At 35.2% G+C, this 17,776-nt stretch overlaps 1 non-coding gene across 1 annotated transcript; it reads left to right on the plus strand.

Annotated features, from left to right (window-relative positions):
- Window positions 1-7,595: 7,595 nt before the first annotated feature.
- On the plus strand, window positions 7,596-7,701 carry LOC114824674 (small nucleolar RNA R71). Its single transcript, XR_003772946.1, has one exon. It is a non-coding gene; the product is annotated as a small nucleolar RNA R71 (small nucleolar RNA).
- Window positions 7,702-17,776: the final 10,075 nt, after the last annotated feature.

The following is a 17,776-nucleotide window of genomic DNA, read 5'->3' on the forward strand; positions in this document are numbered from 1 at the left end:
TAACCAAAAATACACAACGAATGTAAGTTTAAAAGAAATTAATGTGATGAAAGCCTAAGGTCATGAATCCACCAATAACAATCATATCCCCTTTTCTTCAAGCTGATTACTATCCAATTACCATGCCAATATTTAAGGTTGTTCTTTCTAAGATGTGAATTAATCCTTGGTCAGGCATCAACTCATGTATCTATATGTGACAATTATATCCTATTGGTTAGGCATACAGTTAAACACATAAAAACCCATTAAGCACTGAAGAATAATGTCAACCAAGTAGGACTAGTTTGATATTGGTCATCCTCACTAGTTTGTCTACTCTCCTTAATCTTAGTTCCAATAAACCTAATTAATATTGGTCATCCTCTTAGATTTATCTAGTTATCTAGAAACAAGTTCACAATGATGGCCAAACACAGGAACATTCAAAACTAGAATAGAGTAAGCACAAAGACTAAGAACTAAACATGGCATGTAATCAAATAATAATCAACAAGATACTTCAGAAATAATCATGTCATGGCTTCATCATAAACATTAGAAAAGTAGTTTAGTTACACATAGTTAGAATAAAAATCACAAAAGAAGTCATGGAAGAAGATAAAACCCAGAAAAGTATGGTAAGAGCACACTAAACTGTCCTCCTTCATTTTGGATGACTTTTTTTTGTGTGTATTTCGTTCCCCCTTTAGATAGCCTAAGGCCCTCTATTTATTCTAGTAAAACCCTCAAAAGTCTGATAAAAACTATCCTAAAAGAAAACAAATTCCTAAATAATTAATGACACAAACTAGGAAAGAATCCTTCTTGACTTGGGAAACACGTCATCTGTCTTGCACGCCAGTTTTAGGGTCGATTTATCTTCTCCACAATTCTGTAAAAATATGGTAAACGTAGCTTGATCTCTTATCTTTCCAAGAATATATTGCACGCCACTAGGAAAAATCGGGAAAGCATCCAAATCTTCATTCTCCCACAGCTGCGCAGTTATGACGGGCAAGTTACTCATGTGGGATTGATTTGTAAAACTGGAACGTTTGGCTACATGGAAAATGATGAAATGTGGATTAAATGATCTTCCACCTCTTAACTTCCTTCTCCAATTGGGCTTGCATGAAAACTCCTCCGAAAAGTCGGATTATCACCAAAAACGTCCTGTATGCGCAGATTGGCTGAAATAGAGAAAAGGAAAGTAATAAGGCTCTTTTAAGACCAATTCCTTAACAAAAATTAGAGATAATTAACATGAAAATGTGATCAATAATGCACCTATCAAATACCCCCAAACTAAACTTTTGCTAGTCCTCGAGCAAAACAAAAGTAAAAGACAAGGAAAACAATAGACCTTCCATAAATTAGTCTCAAAGCAATCTAAAGACGGTCACCAAACTTAAGAGAATTAAACATTTTTCAAAATCAAATTAACCAAACCTTACACAACATTCTCAAGTGTAGTGAGTGAGATAACCAATATTAATACAACTTACTCAACCCGGATAGGTATATGCGAACCAAAGCTTCCACTTCAAATCCTCTATCATGAATATCACTCACAAAGAAATCACACATTAAAGGGTAGAGTGTTTCACTGAAATCATGATATGCAATATAAAACCCCATAAGCTTGCTCCTCATATAAACTCTCCACTAATGTAAGTCAATGCAACACCAAAGATCAAAGGTCATTACAAGGGTTGTAACGTTAGGCTAGGGTATGGGCTATTAAAGAAAGGATATGGAAAAACTAAAGCTTAAGAGATACCAAAGTATCATCATAATGTACTTTCGGTCCTCTTTTGAAACTTGATTTTCTATTATTGTCATCCAAGACTCATGATGTAGAGATGGAACAATTTCAAACTTTTATTTCCTCATTTCTTTGATAGTTTTTTTTTTTTTTGAACAGTAACAAACAATAAAATAACAAAATAATACTACACATGGTATCTCGGTACACGCCACATCTCTGATGTAGAAGCCAACCCTTATCTTCCTATAGGGTATGGCTAAAATAGGTTAAATAGGTAGGGATGAATGTGGGTGATGAAATGCTTAAGTGTTTGGCTTCAAAAGGGTAACTAGGGATAATATAACATAAAAGGTTGGTTAGAAAGGCTCAAACGATCCAAACATGGCCTTAATCATCTCCCTAGTGTTGCATGGCTTAGGATTTTGCCTCAAGAGATATTCCAGCAACTTCTAGAGAATGATAAAGCAGTCATGAAACTCACAAGAAAGAATATGCAAGAGGCTCAAAATCTCACAAGGGTTCAATAAGTTTTCACTAAAAATCCACATATAATTCTCTAAGTAAGAGATAATCATACTAACATTGGTTATTGGAGTGAAATAAACTTGAGAATGATCATGTAAGAATCTGATTAACCATATAAAACAATTGAATTTTCACATAAGAAGAACAAATTCAAATAAGTTTGTGACCTAGAAGAAAGCAACTTATTATCATTGACTTGTGGAAGGTCTAACTAGAAGAAAACGACTCAAGAAAAATCAAATCTTTTTGGATTTTTGGCACTTTTTATTTTTTATATATTTTTTTGATAACATTAAGACTTGAATAGAAGAACGGAAAACATAACAAATAAACACAAAGAAACATATGCCAACAGAAATTGCAAACAGCAAGTTGCAATATGACAGTACCACAGGTAGTTTTGACCTTTAAACAGAGATATGATCATAACTTTTGAAAGAAAAATCCGATTTTCATGGTCTTTATATGGCTGGAAAGAAGACGAACAATTGAAGAAGACGGTGTGAGCAAAATCTTCAAATTCCTTTCCAATTAAAACAGTTTTACGCAAAAATAAACAGCATGAACACTAAACAAAAACAGAGAATGAAATCCTCCCCCAAACTTGAATCAAACATTGTCCTCAATGTGTAAAACAAAGAAAACAGAACAAATAACACACTTAAAGAGAAGGTATGAAAACTTCCCTGGATTTTTAGTGAAGCATTCATGAGCACCGTTGAACTTGAGATGCCATGCCTTGCAACGTACTCCCCCCAAACTGGATCATTGCAGACCACCGTTCCTGAAATCATGAAGGAAATTAAAAACTAACTCTAACAAAAAATAAACTAAAATGAAAAACTACGAAAACAAAGGAAAAGTTTAGAAAGCTTGGGTTGCCTCCCAAGAAGCACTTCTTTATAGTCATGAGCTAGACTATGTCAGACATCTAAGGAGTGACAGATGATGGGGCCTTAAAGTACGCAACTTCTTTGATGTCTCGTAAAGTCGCATCCCAGTAGTGCTTGAGACAGCGCCCATTAACCTTGAACAACTCTCCATTTTGCAAATTCTTTTTTTCAATGGCTTCATAAGGCATAACTTGAGTCACTTCGAAGGGACCAATCCACTAAGAACTCAGTTTGCCTGAAAAAAGACGAAGTCTGGAGTTGTAGAGCAAGACCTTCTAACCAGGTACAAACTCCTTTTGAATAATAGCTTTGTCATGAAACTTTTTGGTGCGTTCCTTGTAGATTTTGGCGTTTTCGTAGGCCTCGTTTCGCCATTCTTCAAGCTCATTCAACTGAAGCTTTCTCTTCTCTCCTACAGCTTGGTAATCAAAGTTCAACCTTTTGATAGCCCAATAAGCTCTGTCCTCCAATTCGACGGGAAGATGACAAGCCTTGCCATACACCAAACAGAAAGGAGACATTCCAATAGGCGTTTTATACATTGTCCTATATGCCCACAATGCATCGCCGAGCTTGAGAGACCAGTCTTTGCGCGATGCATTTACCATTATTTCTAAAATCTTCTTGATCTCTCGATTTGAAATCTTAACTTACCCACTTGTTTGTGGATGATACGGAGTAGCAACACGATGATTAATGTTGTATTTCACCATGAGGGCAACAAGGGCTTTGTTGGTAAAGTGTGGACTGCCATCACTAATAATTACTCTAGGTGTGCCAAACCTTGGAAAAATGGTACCTTGGAGAAAACGCAACACCACTTTATGATAATTAGTTGGTGAGGCAATTGCTTCTACCCACTTGGATACGTAGTCTACAACAACAAGGATGTATTGGCTATTGAAAGAAGAGGGAAGAGGACCCATAAAATCGATTCCCCATACATCAAAAAGCTCCACAACCAATAAACTCTACTGCGGCATCTCGTTTCTCTTTGATATGTTGCCTAACCGTTGACACCTATCACAAGTAGAGCAAAACAAATATGCATCCTTGAAGAGTGTAGGCCAAAAAAATTCACTTTGTAGAACCTTGGAAGTTGTCTTACTTGGTCCAGTGTCCTCCACATGCATAACTATGGCAAAATTTCATAATGCTTTCTTGTTCAATAGCGGGCGCACATCGTCTTATCACTTGATCTGAGCAATATTTGTAGAGATATGGTTCGTCCCAAAAATAAAACTTCACTGTAGAGAGAAACTTTTTTCTTTGTTGAGTGCTCACATCAGGGGGTAAGACTCCACGAACAAGGTAATTGGAAATGTCTGCATACCAAGGGACAACATCCTTAATGGCAAAAAGTTGTTCATCCGAAAAACTTTCATCTAAAGGCAAAACGTCATCTTCTTCATCGTGGACATGTGGAAGGCGAGATAAGTGATCTGCTACTACATTCTCAACTCCTTTCTTGTCTCTAATGTCCAAATCAAATTCTTGTAGAAGCAGCACCCACCGAATAAGTCGAGGTTTTGCATTCTTTTTTGCCAATAGGTACTTGAGTGCTCCATGATCAGTGTATACAATCACTTTTGAGCCAATGAGATATGATCGAAACTTCTTGAAAGCAAATACTACAGCGAGCATTTCTTTCTCTGTGGTGGTGTAGTTCAATTGCGCATCATTCAAAGTTTGACTTGAGTAGTAGATGACATGAGGAAGCTTCTCTTCTCTCCTACAACTTGGTAATCAAAGTTCAACCTTTTGATAGCCCAATAAGCTCTATCCTCCAATTCGACGGGAAGATGACAAGCCTTGCCATAAACCAAACAGAAAGGAGACATTCCAATAGGCGTTTTATACACTGTCCTATATGCCCACAATGCATCGCCGACCATATCAGAGAAATCATCCATAAAGACTTCAATAATTCTTTCAACCATATCAGAAAAAATACTTATCATGCACCATTGAAATGTTGTTGGAGCATTGCATAAATCGAATGGCATGCGTGTATATGCAAAGGTTCCATAAGGGCATGTGAAAGTTGTCTTCTCTTGGTCCTCCGAAGCAATTGCAATTTGATTATAACATGAGTAAACATCAAGAAAACAATAATGTGAGTGGCCTGCTAACATTTCAAGCATTTGATCAATAAAAGGTGAAGGAAAGTGATCTTTGTGAGTGGAAGAGTTCAATTTGTGATAATCAATGCACACTCTCCACCCAGTTGTTTCCCTCATTGGCACTAATTCATTGTCTTCATTCTTAACCACTATGATTCCAGATTTCTTTGGAACTACTTGAATCGAACAAACCCACTTGCTATTCGAAATCACACCAACGTCTAAGAGCTTCAAAATTTCTTTGCGCATAACCTACTTCATGTTGGGATTTTAATCTTCACTCTGCTTTTATGGTTGACTTGGAATTCTCCTCCAAAAATATTCGGTGCATACACATGGTTGGGCTTATGCCTTTGATATTCGCAATAGTCCATCTGAAAATTGTTATATACTCTTTTAACACATGCAACAGCTGCTATTCTTCATAATTACTTAGGTCAGTTGCAATGATGACTAAAAGCGTCTTGGATTCGCCAAGGAAAGCATACTTTAAGTGTTCAGGCAGCAACTTGAGTTCTAATGCAAGAGCTTGCTCAATGGATGGCAATATATGAGGTAACGCTGGTCCTAGAGGCTTCTATGCTTGTTGCCATTTTGGTGAATGAATGGGGGACGAATTTAAGGCTACAGTTACATCCATGGCTGCCTCTCCTTCCATATTTAACTCTGGATACTCAATGCATTTCTTCAACAAATCTGCCGAGACATTCTCCAAGAAGTTGGCATTGACAATGGGAGCAATAAGCTCGATGCTGTTGCACTCTTCTACGCCCGCTAGTAACTTAAGTGCTTCAAACATCTTCATTTCTATAGATTCTCCTTGAACTTGCAGCTTGAGTGTGCCTGCTTTGACATCAATTAAAGTTCCAGTGGTTGCAAGGAAAGGATGACCAAGTAAAATAGGAATGTTTTGGTCTTCCTTCATATCAAGCACAAGGAAATCTGCTGGTAAGATGAATTGATCTACATTGATCAAAACGTCCTTAACAAGGCCCTTGGGATAAATCATTGATTGATCAGCCAATTGTAAAGAGACGGATGTTCTTCGTAGTTCTCCAATACCTAGCTGCTCATAAATAGAAAATGGCATGAGATTAACACTGGAACCAAGATCTAAGAAAGCTTTATTAAATTTAAAATCACCAATAACACATGGGATAATGAAACTCCCTGGATCTTGTAATTTTGGAGGCATCTTCATGATCAAAACCTCGCTGCAACAATTTGTAAGCTCGCTCTTCTCATGGTCTATGAATTTTCTCTTATTCATGCAAAGACCATTCAAAAACTTCACATACAATGGAATTTGCGCTATAGCATCAAGTAATAGAATGTTGATTTGAACCTTTTTAAATTACTCTAATATATCTAACATATGTTGTCCTTTCTTTGCCTCTGAAATCTTCACGGGAAAGACATAGGAGGATCATAATTCTTTAAATTTGGAGCAGGAGTAGGAGCAGCGAGTGGTGAAGAAGGTAATGGAATTGCTTCATTGGCATTCTCTTCGTATTCCTTCAGAGCAATTTCTTCTCTTTTATCATAAGGTTTACCATTCCTTAATATTCTAATGGCATAACTTGCTTCTTGCCTCGTGGATTAGCTTCTGTTGACTTGAAAAACGTCCCGGTTTTCTTTCACTCATTGCCGCAACGATTTGACTGACTTGTGCTTCCAATTTGTCGATGGCTTGACTATTTACTTGCAGCCCTTGTTGGAGAGCTTGCAAAAATTGAGAGGTGATTTGTTGATATTGTGTATTAGCTTAAACCATCTGCGCTAAAGCTTCTTCCTAAGAAGGTTTCTTGGTTTCTATGGAAACTGCTCCTTGTTGCCATGGCTTGGATCCTTGGTTGAAATTATTCTTCCAAGCTAAATTAGGATGCTCTCTCCACCCTGGATTATAAGTATTTGAGGGGGTCATTTCTTTGACACTTAAACGTGTTGACTTGATTAACTTTTTCAACTTTTGGACAAATACGACTTTGAGGACAAAGATGATTAGGATGGGTCTGAGTAGCACAAATCCCACATGGTTCTACATTCTTGGATAACATAGTCACCACTGCATCTAATTTCTTTGATAGTGCAGCCACCTCATTAGATGAACTTACTTCATATGCAGAATTCCGAGTTAACTCTCTACTATCCCATTGAGATGAATTTGCAACAACATTCTCAATGATAATAGTAGTTTGCTCTGGTTCTTTACCCAATATAATACCATCAGCTGCAGCATCCAATCTATGCTAACATTCATCACTCAAGTGTTGGTAGAAGTATAAAATTAATTGCCATGGTAAGAACTGATGGTGTGGACAACTAATTATCAAAGCTTTAAATCTCTGCCATGCTTGAAAAGTGGTTCTCCCTTGTTCTGCCTAAAGTGAAATATGTGATCCCTCAACCTTTGAGTTCTAGACTGAGTGTAAAACTTTTGAATGAACTTACTAGAAAGTTAAGTCCAAGAGGTAATTGATCTGGCTGGCAGAGTCTTGAACCAAGTTCTAGCATCACCCGTGAGAGAGAAAGGGAAAAGCTTTAGGTGAATGAACTCATCGGAGACGCCTTTAATGTTCTATGTCCCACAAATATCCCGAAAGTTATCTACATGCTCACTAGCATCTTGATTCTCATCACCATAAAACTTGGGCAACATGTTAATGACATAATATTTGATCTCATAAGAAGAAGTAGCATCAAGTTCAGGATAAACTATGCATGATTGTCGAGAAGAAAATTGTGGCATAGAGAAATCTTGAATGGTTCAAGGCACACCACCGTTAATGCCTTTCTCAGCCATCTCTTCATGTTCTCTCTTCTCCTTAGCCTTCTCTTCTCTTCGTTCTCTTTGTTCCTTGCGAATTTTCCTAAGCTTTTGTTCAATCTCTGGTTTGAATTCCACAAGCTGATTTTCTAAGGAACGAGTATCGATCATTCACATACAAGGAATCAAAGAATGATTTCAGTAATATGCTTGTAGATGTGTCGCAGAGAACCTGGTGAGAATTAATATGAGCAAAGATTGATTTAAGTGAACAAAAAGAAAATATAAACCAGAGAAGTACAATTCCTAATGACTCACAGATTCCCCCACAAACAAAAGACTCCAACTAGCTAAAGGAAAATGAAAAGACTCGGACAAACTTTTATGCAACCAACGATTTTTATATCTATAATTTTTTTTCTTTTTAATGAAAATAACAACAAGATAAAGAACAGAAACAAATGTAAAACCAAAATAAGATAAATAAAAAAATCAATGAAGTAAAGTGTAATCAACAAGCTGAGTTGGGATGAAGGGGCAATCCTCGGCAACGGCATCAAAAACTTGATGTGTATTTAAACTAACCTAAATAATAGATTAATTTAAACCAAATTAAACTCGCAAGCGCACAAATCAATTGTAGAAATATTTGCAAATACAAGGTTGATCCCACAAGGATTGCTTTTAATACCAATTCAACCAGTTGATTACGTGAAACTTAACTAAGAAACAAATGATCGATTAATTGATTATGAAAAATAATTAAAACTCCAACTTAAAATTAAACCAAGAATATGAATAACCAAAAACACACATCGAATGTAAGATATGAATTACCATGCCAATATTAAAGGTTGTTCTTTCTAAGATAACAATCATATCCCTTTTTCTTCAAGCCGATTACTATCCAATTACCATGCCAATATTAAAGGTTGTTCTTTCTAAGATATGAATTAATCCTTGGTCAGGCATCAACTCGTGTATCTATACGTGACAACTATATCCTATTGGTTAGGCATACAGTTAAACACATAAAACCCCATTAAGCACTAAAGAATAATATCAGCCAAGTAAGACTAGTTTGATATTGGTCATCCTCACTAGTTTGTCTACTCTCCTTAATCTTAGTTCCAATAAACCTAATTGATATTGGTCATCCTCTTAGATTTATCTAGTTATCTAGAAACAAGTTTACAATGATGGCCAGTCACAAGAACATTCGAAACTAGAATAGATGAAGCACAAAGATTAAGAACCAAACATGGCCTGTAATCGAATAATAATCAACAAGATACTTCGGAAATAATCATGTCATGACTTCATCATAAACCTTGGAAAAGTAGTTTAGTTACACATAGTCATAATAAAAATCACAAAAGAAGTCATGGAAGAAGATAAAACCCGGAAAAGAATGGTAAAAGCACATTAAACTATCCTCCTTCACTTTGGACGACTTTTTTGTGTGTATTTCGTTACCCCTTTAAATAGCTTAAGGCCCTCTATTTATTTTAGTAAAACCCTCAAAAGTCTGATAAAAACTATTCTAAAAGAAAACAAACTCCTAAATAATTAATGACACAAACTAGGAAAGAATCATTCTTGACTTGGGAAACACATCATCTGTCTTGCACACCAGTTGTAAGGTCGATTTATCTTCTGGGAAATTCTGTAAAAATATGGGAAACATAGCTTGATCTCTTATCTTTCCAAGCATATATTGCACGCTGCTAGGAAAAATCGTGAAAGCATCCAAATCTTCATTCTCCCACAGCTGCACAGTTCTGACGGGAAGGTTACTCATGCGGGATTGATTTGAAAAACTGGAACGTTTGGCTATATGGAAAATTATGAAATTTAGACACAATGATCTTCCACCTCTTAGCTTCCTTTTCCAACTGGGCTTGTATCAAAACTCCTCCAGAAAGTTGAATTATCACCAAAACGTCATGCATGCACAGATTGGCTGAAACAAAGAAAAGGAAAGTAATAAGGCTCTTTTAAGACCAATTCCTTAACAAAACTTAGGGATAATTAATATGAAAATGTGATAAATAATGCACCTATCAACGCACATCATGATGAAATAAAATAATGATAGCTTGATGCCATATAGCTGAACATTGTGATTCATACATGCCTCACCAAGCAGATTCATTATGAATTTTTCTCTCGGTTTTAGCAAAACACTATGTTGAGAAGGCTAAAATAATACTCAAGAATTTGAGGGTCAAAGTAAGTCCATCAAATCTATAGTACAAAATAACTAGATTGAACGCATAACATCTCTTTACAATGGTAGCTTCCAAGATACACTACTACAAAAGGGCCTTATAGTGTCAGTAGATGGTGTCGGTTTAATATAATATAGTGGCGGATTAGACAGTTGCGACACTTATTGAACATGACGTCGGATTTACTGTCGCTTATAAGCGTCATAAACATTTAATGTCGCTTTTAAACCGACGTAAACATTTAGTGTCACTTTAAAACTGACATACATTTTAACAATTTTTAAATACTAGTGTCGCTTTAAGTAAAACAGTGTCGCTTTAAATATAACAGTGTCGCTTTTAAGCGACATAAAATATGAGTGTCGCTTATAACCAACACTTAATTATTTTTTAAAATATTTTGAAACCCAATGTCGCTTTAAATTAGTTTTTTAAAAATATTTTGAAACCCAGTGTCAGTTTTAAGCTACAGATTGATTACTCTCCCCCGTGTTTTCTTGTTCCTTTCTTGCGTTTTTCCTATTCGTTCTTCTAATTGACAAACCCCTCCCCGTGTGTTCTCTCTTGCATCTTTCTTATTTGTTCTTCCAACTTCATTTATTCCTTCTTCAGAGCAGTAAGTTTTTCTTGCTTGTAATATATTTATTTTCTCCTCTTATGTTTAATTTTTATTTACAATTTATTTTTTGTAGGGAATTTATTTAAGCTAGTTGAGTACATAAAGAATTGATCGATGATGGAATTCTTCCATAATTCAGGTTTTTATCACTAAATTCTTTAATTTTTAAATTGTATGATACACAAGTTTATTTATTTAAAAATTCTAATTTAAGTACTTAGATAAATTTCTACTATTTTTTTTTAAATTAATAAATATTTAGTCAAATTAATTAATTTCGTCACTTGAATTGTTATGAGAAAATGGAAATGAATAATATTTATAAGCATTTATGTTAAATTAACAATATTAAATATAACATGAACTTGTAATATTTAGTAATATAAGAATATATTATGTTAAATTAATTTGTTTTGCATTCTAATTGTTATTTTAATTTGTTTTTGTTGTTATTTTGATAACTTTTGGTTGTCATTTACTAGAATAGATTAGATGAGCATAATTTTGTTAACTTTTTGTTGTTATTTTAATTTGTTTTTACTATAATAGGTGTTGAAAATTAAAAAATTGCAATTGTGGTAGAGTTCGAGGGTTGAAAGATAGGGATTGAAAGATTGTAGGCATCTTAGTGTCAACGTAATATTTTGCCCTCGTAAAGTGGTAAAACATGGACAAGAGTTGGTTGATGATACCCCGAAATGGAGACTTTTTCTAGGTTGCTTGAATAGGTGGATCAAGATTTGTGGCCAAGTTGTAAGGAGTTTAAGAAATTGGAAGCAGTTGTAAGACTGTATCAGATCAAGTGTTTAGCGGGAATGCCAGACGAGATCTTCACCACTTTATTGGAGTTAATTAAAAGAATGTTGCATGAAGGGGATTGTTTGCCTGAATCCTGTTGTGAAGCCTTTCTCAAAAGTTTAAACCTTGCCAATGGAACTCAAAGTTTGCATGTTATTCCTTTTACGAAATCCTCAATTTTCATCGATCTTCATGGCATAAGATTTTGTGGTATCCACTTCTGTAAAAAATCATCAAAATCGGAGTTAAAATAACCGTTAAATCGTGATTTTTTATTTATAACCGTCAAAAAGTTTTGTCTCCTTACTTGATCTCTGAATGTTTGTTTTTTTGCAATTTTTGGCGTCTGCAATCTCGAAGCATATATAAAAAAGTTTGACGGTTTGATCATTGAAATTAATTTTGTAGAATGCGTATCCCATCAAAATGATAGATTCACTAACACTTAGAGTTTATTTATATTTTCATTAAGTATAACATAAGAATTTGTGGTATCCACTAGGATAAATATTTTAAATTTAAGATCGAGCTCATTCATTGTATTCATATAGGGTCAAGGAGTGTAGCTGTAAAAAATAATCAAAATCAGAGTTAAAATCACCGTTAAATCATGATTTTTCGTTTATAACCGTTGAAAAGTTTTGTCCCGTTACTTAATCTTTGAATGTTTGTTTTTTCCGATTTTTGGCATATGCAATCTTGAAGCATATATAAACAATTTTGATGGTTGGATCGTTGAAATTAGTTTCGTAGAATGCGTATCCCATCAAAACGATAGATTCATTAACACTTGAGAGTTTATTTATACTTTCATTAAGAATAACATAAGATTTGTATGGTATCCACTAATGTAAATATTTTAAATTGAAGATCGAATTCATTCATTGTATTCATATAGGGTCAAGGAGTGTAGCTGTAAAAAATCATCAAAATCGAAGTTAAAATAACCGTTAAATCGTGATTTTTTGTTTGTAACCGTCAAAAAGTTTTGTCCCGTTACTTGATCTCTGAATGTTTGTTTTTGTGATTTTTGGCATATGCGATCTCAAAGCATATATAAACAAGTTTAACGGTTGGATCAATGCAATTAGTTTCATAGAATGCATATCCCATCAAAATGATAGATTCACTAACTCTTAGAGTTTATTTATACTTTCATTAAGTATAACATAAGACTTTGTGGTATCCACTAGTGTAAATATTTTAAATTGAAGATCGAGCTCATTCATTGTATTCATGTAGGGTCAAGGAGTGTATCTGTTAAAAATCATCAAAATCAGAGTTAAAATCACCGTTAAATCATGATTTTTCTTTTATAACCGTTGAAAAGTTTTGTCCTATTACTTGATCTCTGAATGTTTGTTTTTTGAGATTTTTTGCTGATGTGATCTTGAAGCATATACAAACAAGTTTGATGGTTGGATCGTTGAAATTAGTTTCGTAGTATTCGTATCCCATTAAGTTCAATGGTGTGTGTATATATATATTTATAAAGTAGAATTAAATTTATTTATTTTGTATGTATAACACTTAAGAAATTGAATGGTATGTATATTTAAGCTGATCCAATGGTCACCAATTTTTTAAATTTAATTTAATAATATATATATATATATATAATTATTATAGTTTTTAGGGGTATAAAATTGTTACATTAATATATAATTATTATAGTATTTTTTAGGGTTATAAAATTATAAAATTAATATATATAAAATTATAGTATTTGAAATATTAGGCAGGAAATTTCCTGCTTGTTTGCAGACTTAGTGTCGGTTTTAACCGACGCTAGTGTTATTAAAGCGACACTATGTGAATTTCAAAAAGTGTCAGAAATTAGCGTCGGTTAAAGCGACGCTAGTTTCATTAAAGCGAAGCGAGTTTCATTAAATCGACGCTATATGAATTTCAAAAAGTGTGTCAGAAGTTGGCGTCGGTTTAAACTGACGCTAGTTTCATTAAAGCGACGCTATGTCAATTCAAAAAGTGTGTCAGAAGTTGGCGTCGGTTTAAAGCGACGCTAGTTTCGTTAAAGCGACGCGACGCTAGTTTCGTTAAAGCGACGCGAGTTTCATTAAAGCGACGATATGTGAATTTCAAAAAGTGTGTCAGAAGTTGGCGTCGGTTTAAACCGACGTTAGTTTTATTAAAGCGACACCAGTTTCATTAAAGCGACGCTATGTGAATTTCAAAAACTGTGTCAGAAAAGTACCCATATTTAAACCCCTCTCTTTCCCATTTCAACCGTGCTTTCATTTCTCCCCCAATTTCAGACTTTCTTCTTCTCCTTCCCCATTTCATTTGTGCGTCCCTTTCTTCCTCCTTTTCAGTTTTTCCTCAACTCCTTCCCCATTTGCTTTGGATCACCAGTTTGAAGATTAACATTCTGAGGAACTCCAATTCGAGGAGGAAGAGCTTGAAGGTGGTTCATTTTTAAATTATTATGATTATTAATTTTAGTTTCTATTTTGTATTCTAACTAGTTTTATGCTTAAATTTAAAATTTATTTTTGTTTCTTGGTTTTTAATTGTTTTTATGTATTTATGCATGTTGGATTTGAAGAGCAAGGACACTAGAAATCGCAGATCCATAATTTTTGAAAGGTATAAAACCTGAGTTTAATCTATAGAGATTAGAGCCCTAATGTTGAAGTAGTAAAGTATTGGAGCATTGATCTGATGGCTAGCATGGCAGCATGGAGTTGCCAGCATTATATATGGCAGTATGGAGCTACAAAATATGTGGTCTTCGACAAAGGCAAGTACAAGAAAACATCATGGCAGCTGCTAGTATTATATGCAAGCATGGAGCTCTCATTAGTATTATATGTAATTGTTAGTTTTTTTATCTTCATCTTGTAACCGGTTCTCTAATGGCTCCTATATATGTGTTATTTGTACTTCCTTATTTATATGAAATAGAATACATTTAACAAGCAATTCTACACCCAAAAGACCCAAGTTGAATTCTTGAATAAATTGAATCTGTGAAGTTTGCATCTCATTTACCATCTGTGTAGGAATGCATGATAATTATTTTATTTATCGAGATGTTGGGTAATGTAGGTTAGGACCGACAATAGATTGAGTATTTTATTTGTTAGCTGCTAGTTGACGTCAGTTATGACCGCCATCATGTCAAAACATCACGTCGCTTTAAATCGACGTAAGACTGGATATTTTATAATTTAATTGCTAATTTGCGTCGCTTTAAACCGACGTTAGTGTCAGTGTCAGTGTTGCTTTAAATCGACGTTAGTACCAGTGTCGCTTTAAACTGACGCTGCGTAGTAGCGGATTAAGCGTACAAACCGACATTGAAGCCCTTTCGCGACGCTAGCATTAGTGCCGCTATTCCAATCCGACATTGCATTGTTTTATGTCGGAGTTTTGCTAAATTTCCGACAAAAATTGGGTTTCTTGTCGGTTTTTGCTTCGTCAGTGATAGGGTATATTGTAGTAGTGATATTCAATCACCAACGACAAAGATTCATTTAGCATAGTGTTTGTTGGGTGATTGAGGAATTAATGGTCACTACTAAAATTTCAATATCCGAGCAACTCTCCTAGATGGTCTGTCTTCTTCAGAAATAATACAAAAATGAAGTAAGGTAGACACGTGTCTAAAGTTGATTGGAATGTCTTTCAACACAAGAGGTGAATAAGGGATCCCGGTAAAAGTAGATGTTGATTGAAACACCAAAAAATATGATAAATTCAAGGATGAGAAGTTTTACTACGTGGTCTAAAATGTAGTCCTTAAGGGGACCAATGGAAAATGGGCTGACTTATCAAGTTGGTCAATAATCACCAAATCATCATCTTAATTTCCACTTGTACAAGATACCTCGTACTTGGAGCTTATGGTGATATTTCCCCATTTCCATTCAGATATAGGAAGTGATCATAACCACTCGAACGATTTCTTGATCATTTGTAAGTAATGTCAAATCAATACTCGTGAATTCCAAATGAAATAGGATAGGATAGGCTGAAAGCGTTCAAGGGTATATATGTCTTTTATTGTGGTAAACAGTAATTATGTTTGCACAACCGAGGTAATACACGATAGTGCAATCGTAAATGTTGATTTGGTTTTTTCCATTGCCATTGTCAGAAATTTAGTTTCTTTCAAACATGATGGTAACCGTTGACTCTAGGTCATGAATAAGATGGTTCACTTCATACGGTTTCAACCGTTGGGAAAACATAAGTGATACTCCGTCATGTTGCATCTACACGCAACCAATAAATCCAGAGAAAACGTCATATTGGATTTCGAAATTATCAATGTTATCGAAAAGTGTACGAACAAGGATAGGAAATAGACAACACCTCAGTTGTCAAAACTTTAATGATATTTCACATCTTAACTAAATTGATTTTCCTCGGCCAATTTGGAAGGAAAATGCCACTACTGAAAAGTCGCTAACAAACTACCGATAAAATTGACAAAGCCAAGGATATTACATGTTTCACAACAATTTGTGGGAATATCCAATTTTCTACATTTGTAACCTTTTTAGAAATTGACAAGAATGTCGTCTGCTGAGATCACGCCTCCTAAGAAGAGTACCAATCAACGGTGTACTCTACTTCTGCTTCGGTGGTATCCCAGGTAAAATTTTGAGAAATGACGCCGAAGATGGGCATCATCGAAACCTATAACAGTACTTTCTTTCTCTACGACATGTGCTAATAGGTCTTCACAGCTTTCTCGATACTCAAATTACTCCTACAGCGGGAAATTAACTCGTGTTTCAAATCTAATATTTGTTTATGGATGTGACCACAAGAATGACTGGTCGAGAATGTTCTGGTTACCTAGATACAAGGCTTGCTCGTAAGTTTCCAAGATCATAATTTCTTCGGCCCAGGTTGTCATTGTTAATCATTCTAACAGTCGTGCCGTTAATTAACGCATTTATAATATTTTGGTATTGTTCGCTACCCTGAAATTGTGAACCGACGTTCTGGCACAAAGGTAACACTCCCAGATACTAGCATGTGTCTGGTATCAGAAATTATATCACTTGAATACTGGTTGACGGCATCTAGATATCGGACAGTATCGTTAATGAGTAGCGCCACCATATGATGGTTACAAGTTAGAGCCCGGTCAGGTGGATTGTTTCAGATGATTGGTAAGGAATTGATCCTAAGAGTTGGTTTCGTTGGTTCTAGGGGAAATTGATTGATGCTCTGGAATTTCTGCTACCTGATGGTATAACAACTCATACTCTCATGCCTATACTCATCGAAATGACGAGTACATCCTCGAAAAGAATTCTAGGAACTAGTGTTGGTTGAAATGTCTTAAGGCCCAAAAAGGAATTTGCTAATAAACTACATTAGAATGGACTTAAATGGAAATCAATCTTCCTCCTGAAGATCCGGAACTATCACCACGTTTGAAAAATTAGTATTGTAGGGGACCAAAGGTGATTGTCCCCTAGATGTTCTTCGGTTGAATGGTTCCACTTTAGCACCACATTGTCATTCAAGACATTTCCAGAGATTTCGATGATAAGTAAAACTTTGTAGGAATTCTAATAGGTGGTATACTAACGGATACTACCAAAGAATCAAAACTAATTGTGGTTTCCTATCTTGAAAGGTTTGGTAATGATGGCTGGAGAATAGTGATGGGGATTGATTGGAAATTCTCTAGTGATGCACAATTATTGATACATTAGCCCGACTTTAGGGTCAACAATTCATTCAGAATTGGGATTTTCCTTGGCAGGGAGGTTCTTTGTCTAAGTCTAGGGGCAGTTGCCAAAATGTTCTTCTAGAAGGTCGATAAGTCGTCTAAGTAACCCATAACTAAAAAACCTAATACATTTTTCATGCTCGACGAGGTGGCAAGATTCGAAAATTAGGCTTAAGAACAAAAAATGCTTACATCACGCGTGTGATGAACGCAATACTACCCAAAACTTATGCTCTGATACCAAACTCACCCCCACCTGGGATGTCCACTTGGACTCTAAATCGAGCTTTGCTGGCCGACACCAGAAAGGTGACAAAGCCATAAAATGTAGAGAAGTGGAAACTGTGAATAAATTTA

Source organism: Malus domestica, chromosome 04 (genome assembly GCF_042453785.1).
Source record: "Malus domestica chromosome 04, GDT2T_hap1".
NCBI lineage: Eukaryota > Viridiplantae > Streptophyta > Magnoliopsida > Rosales > Rosaceae > Malus > Malus domestica.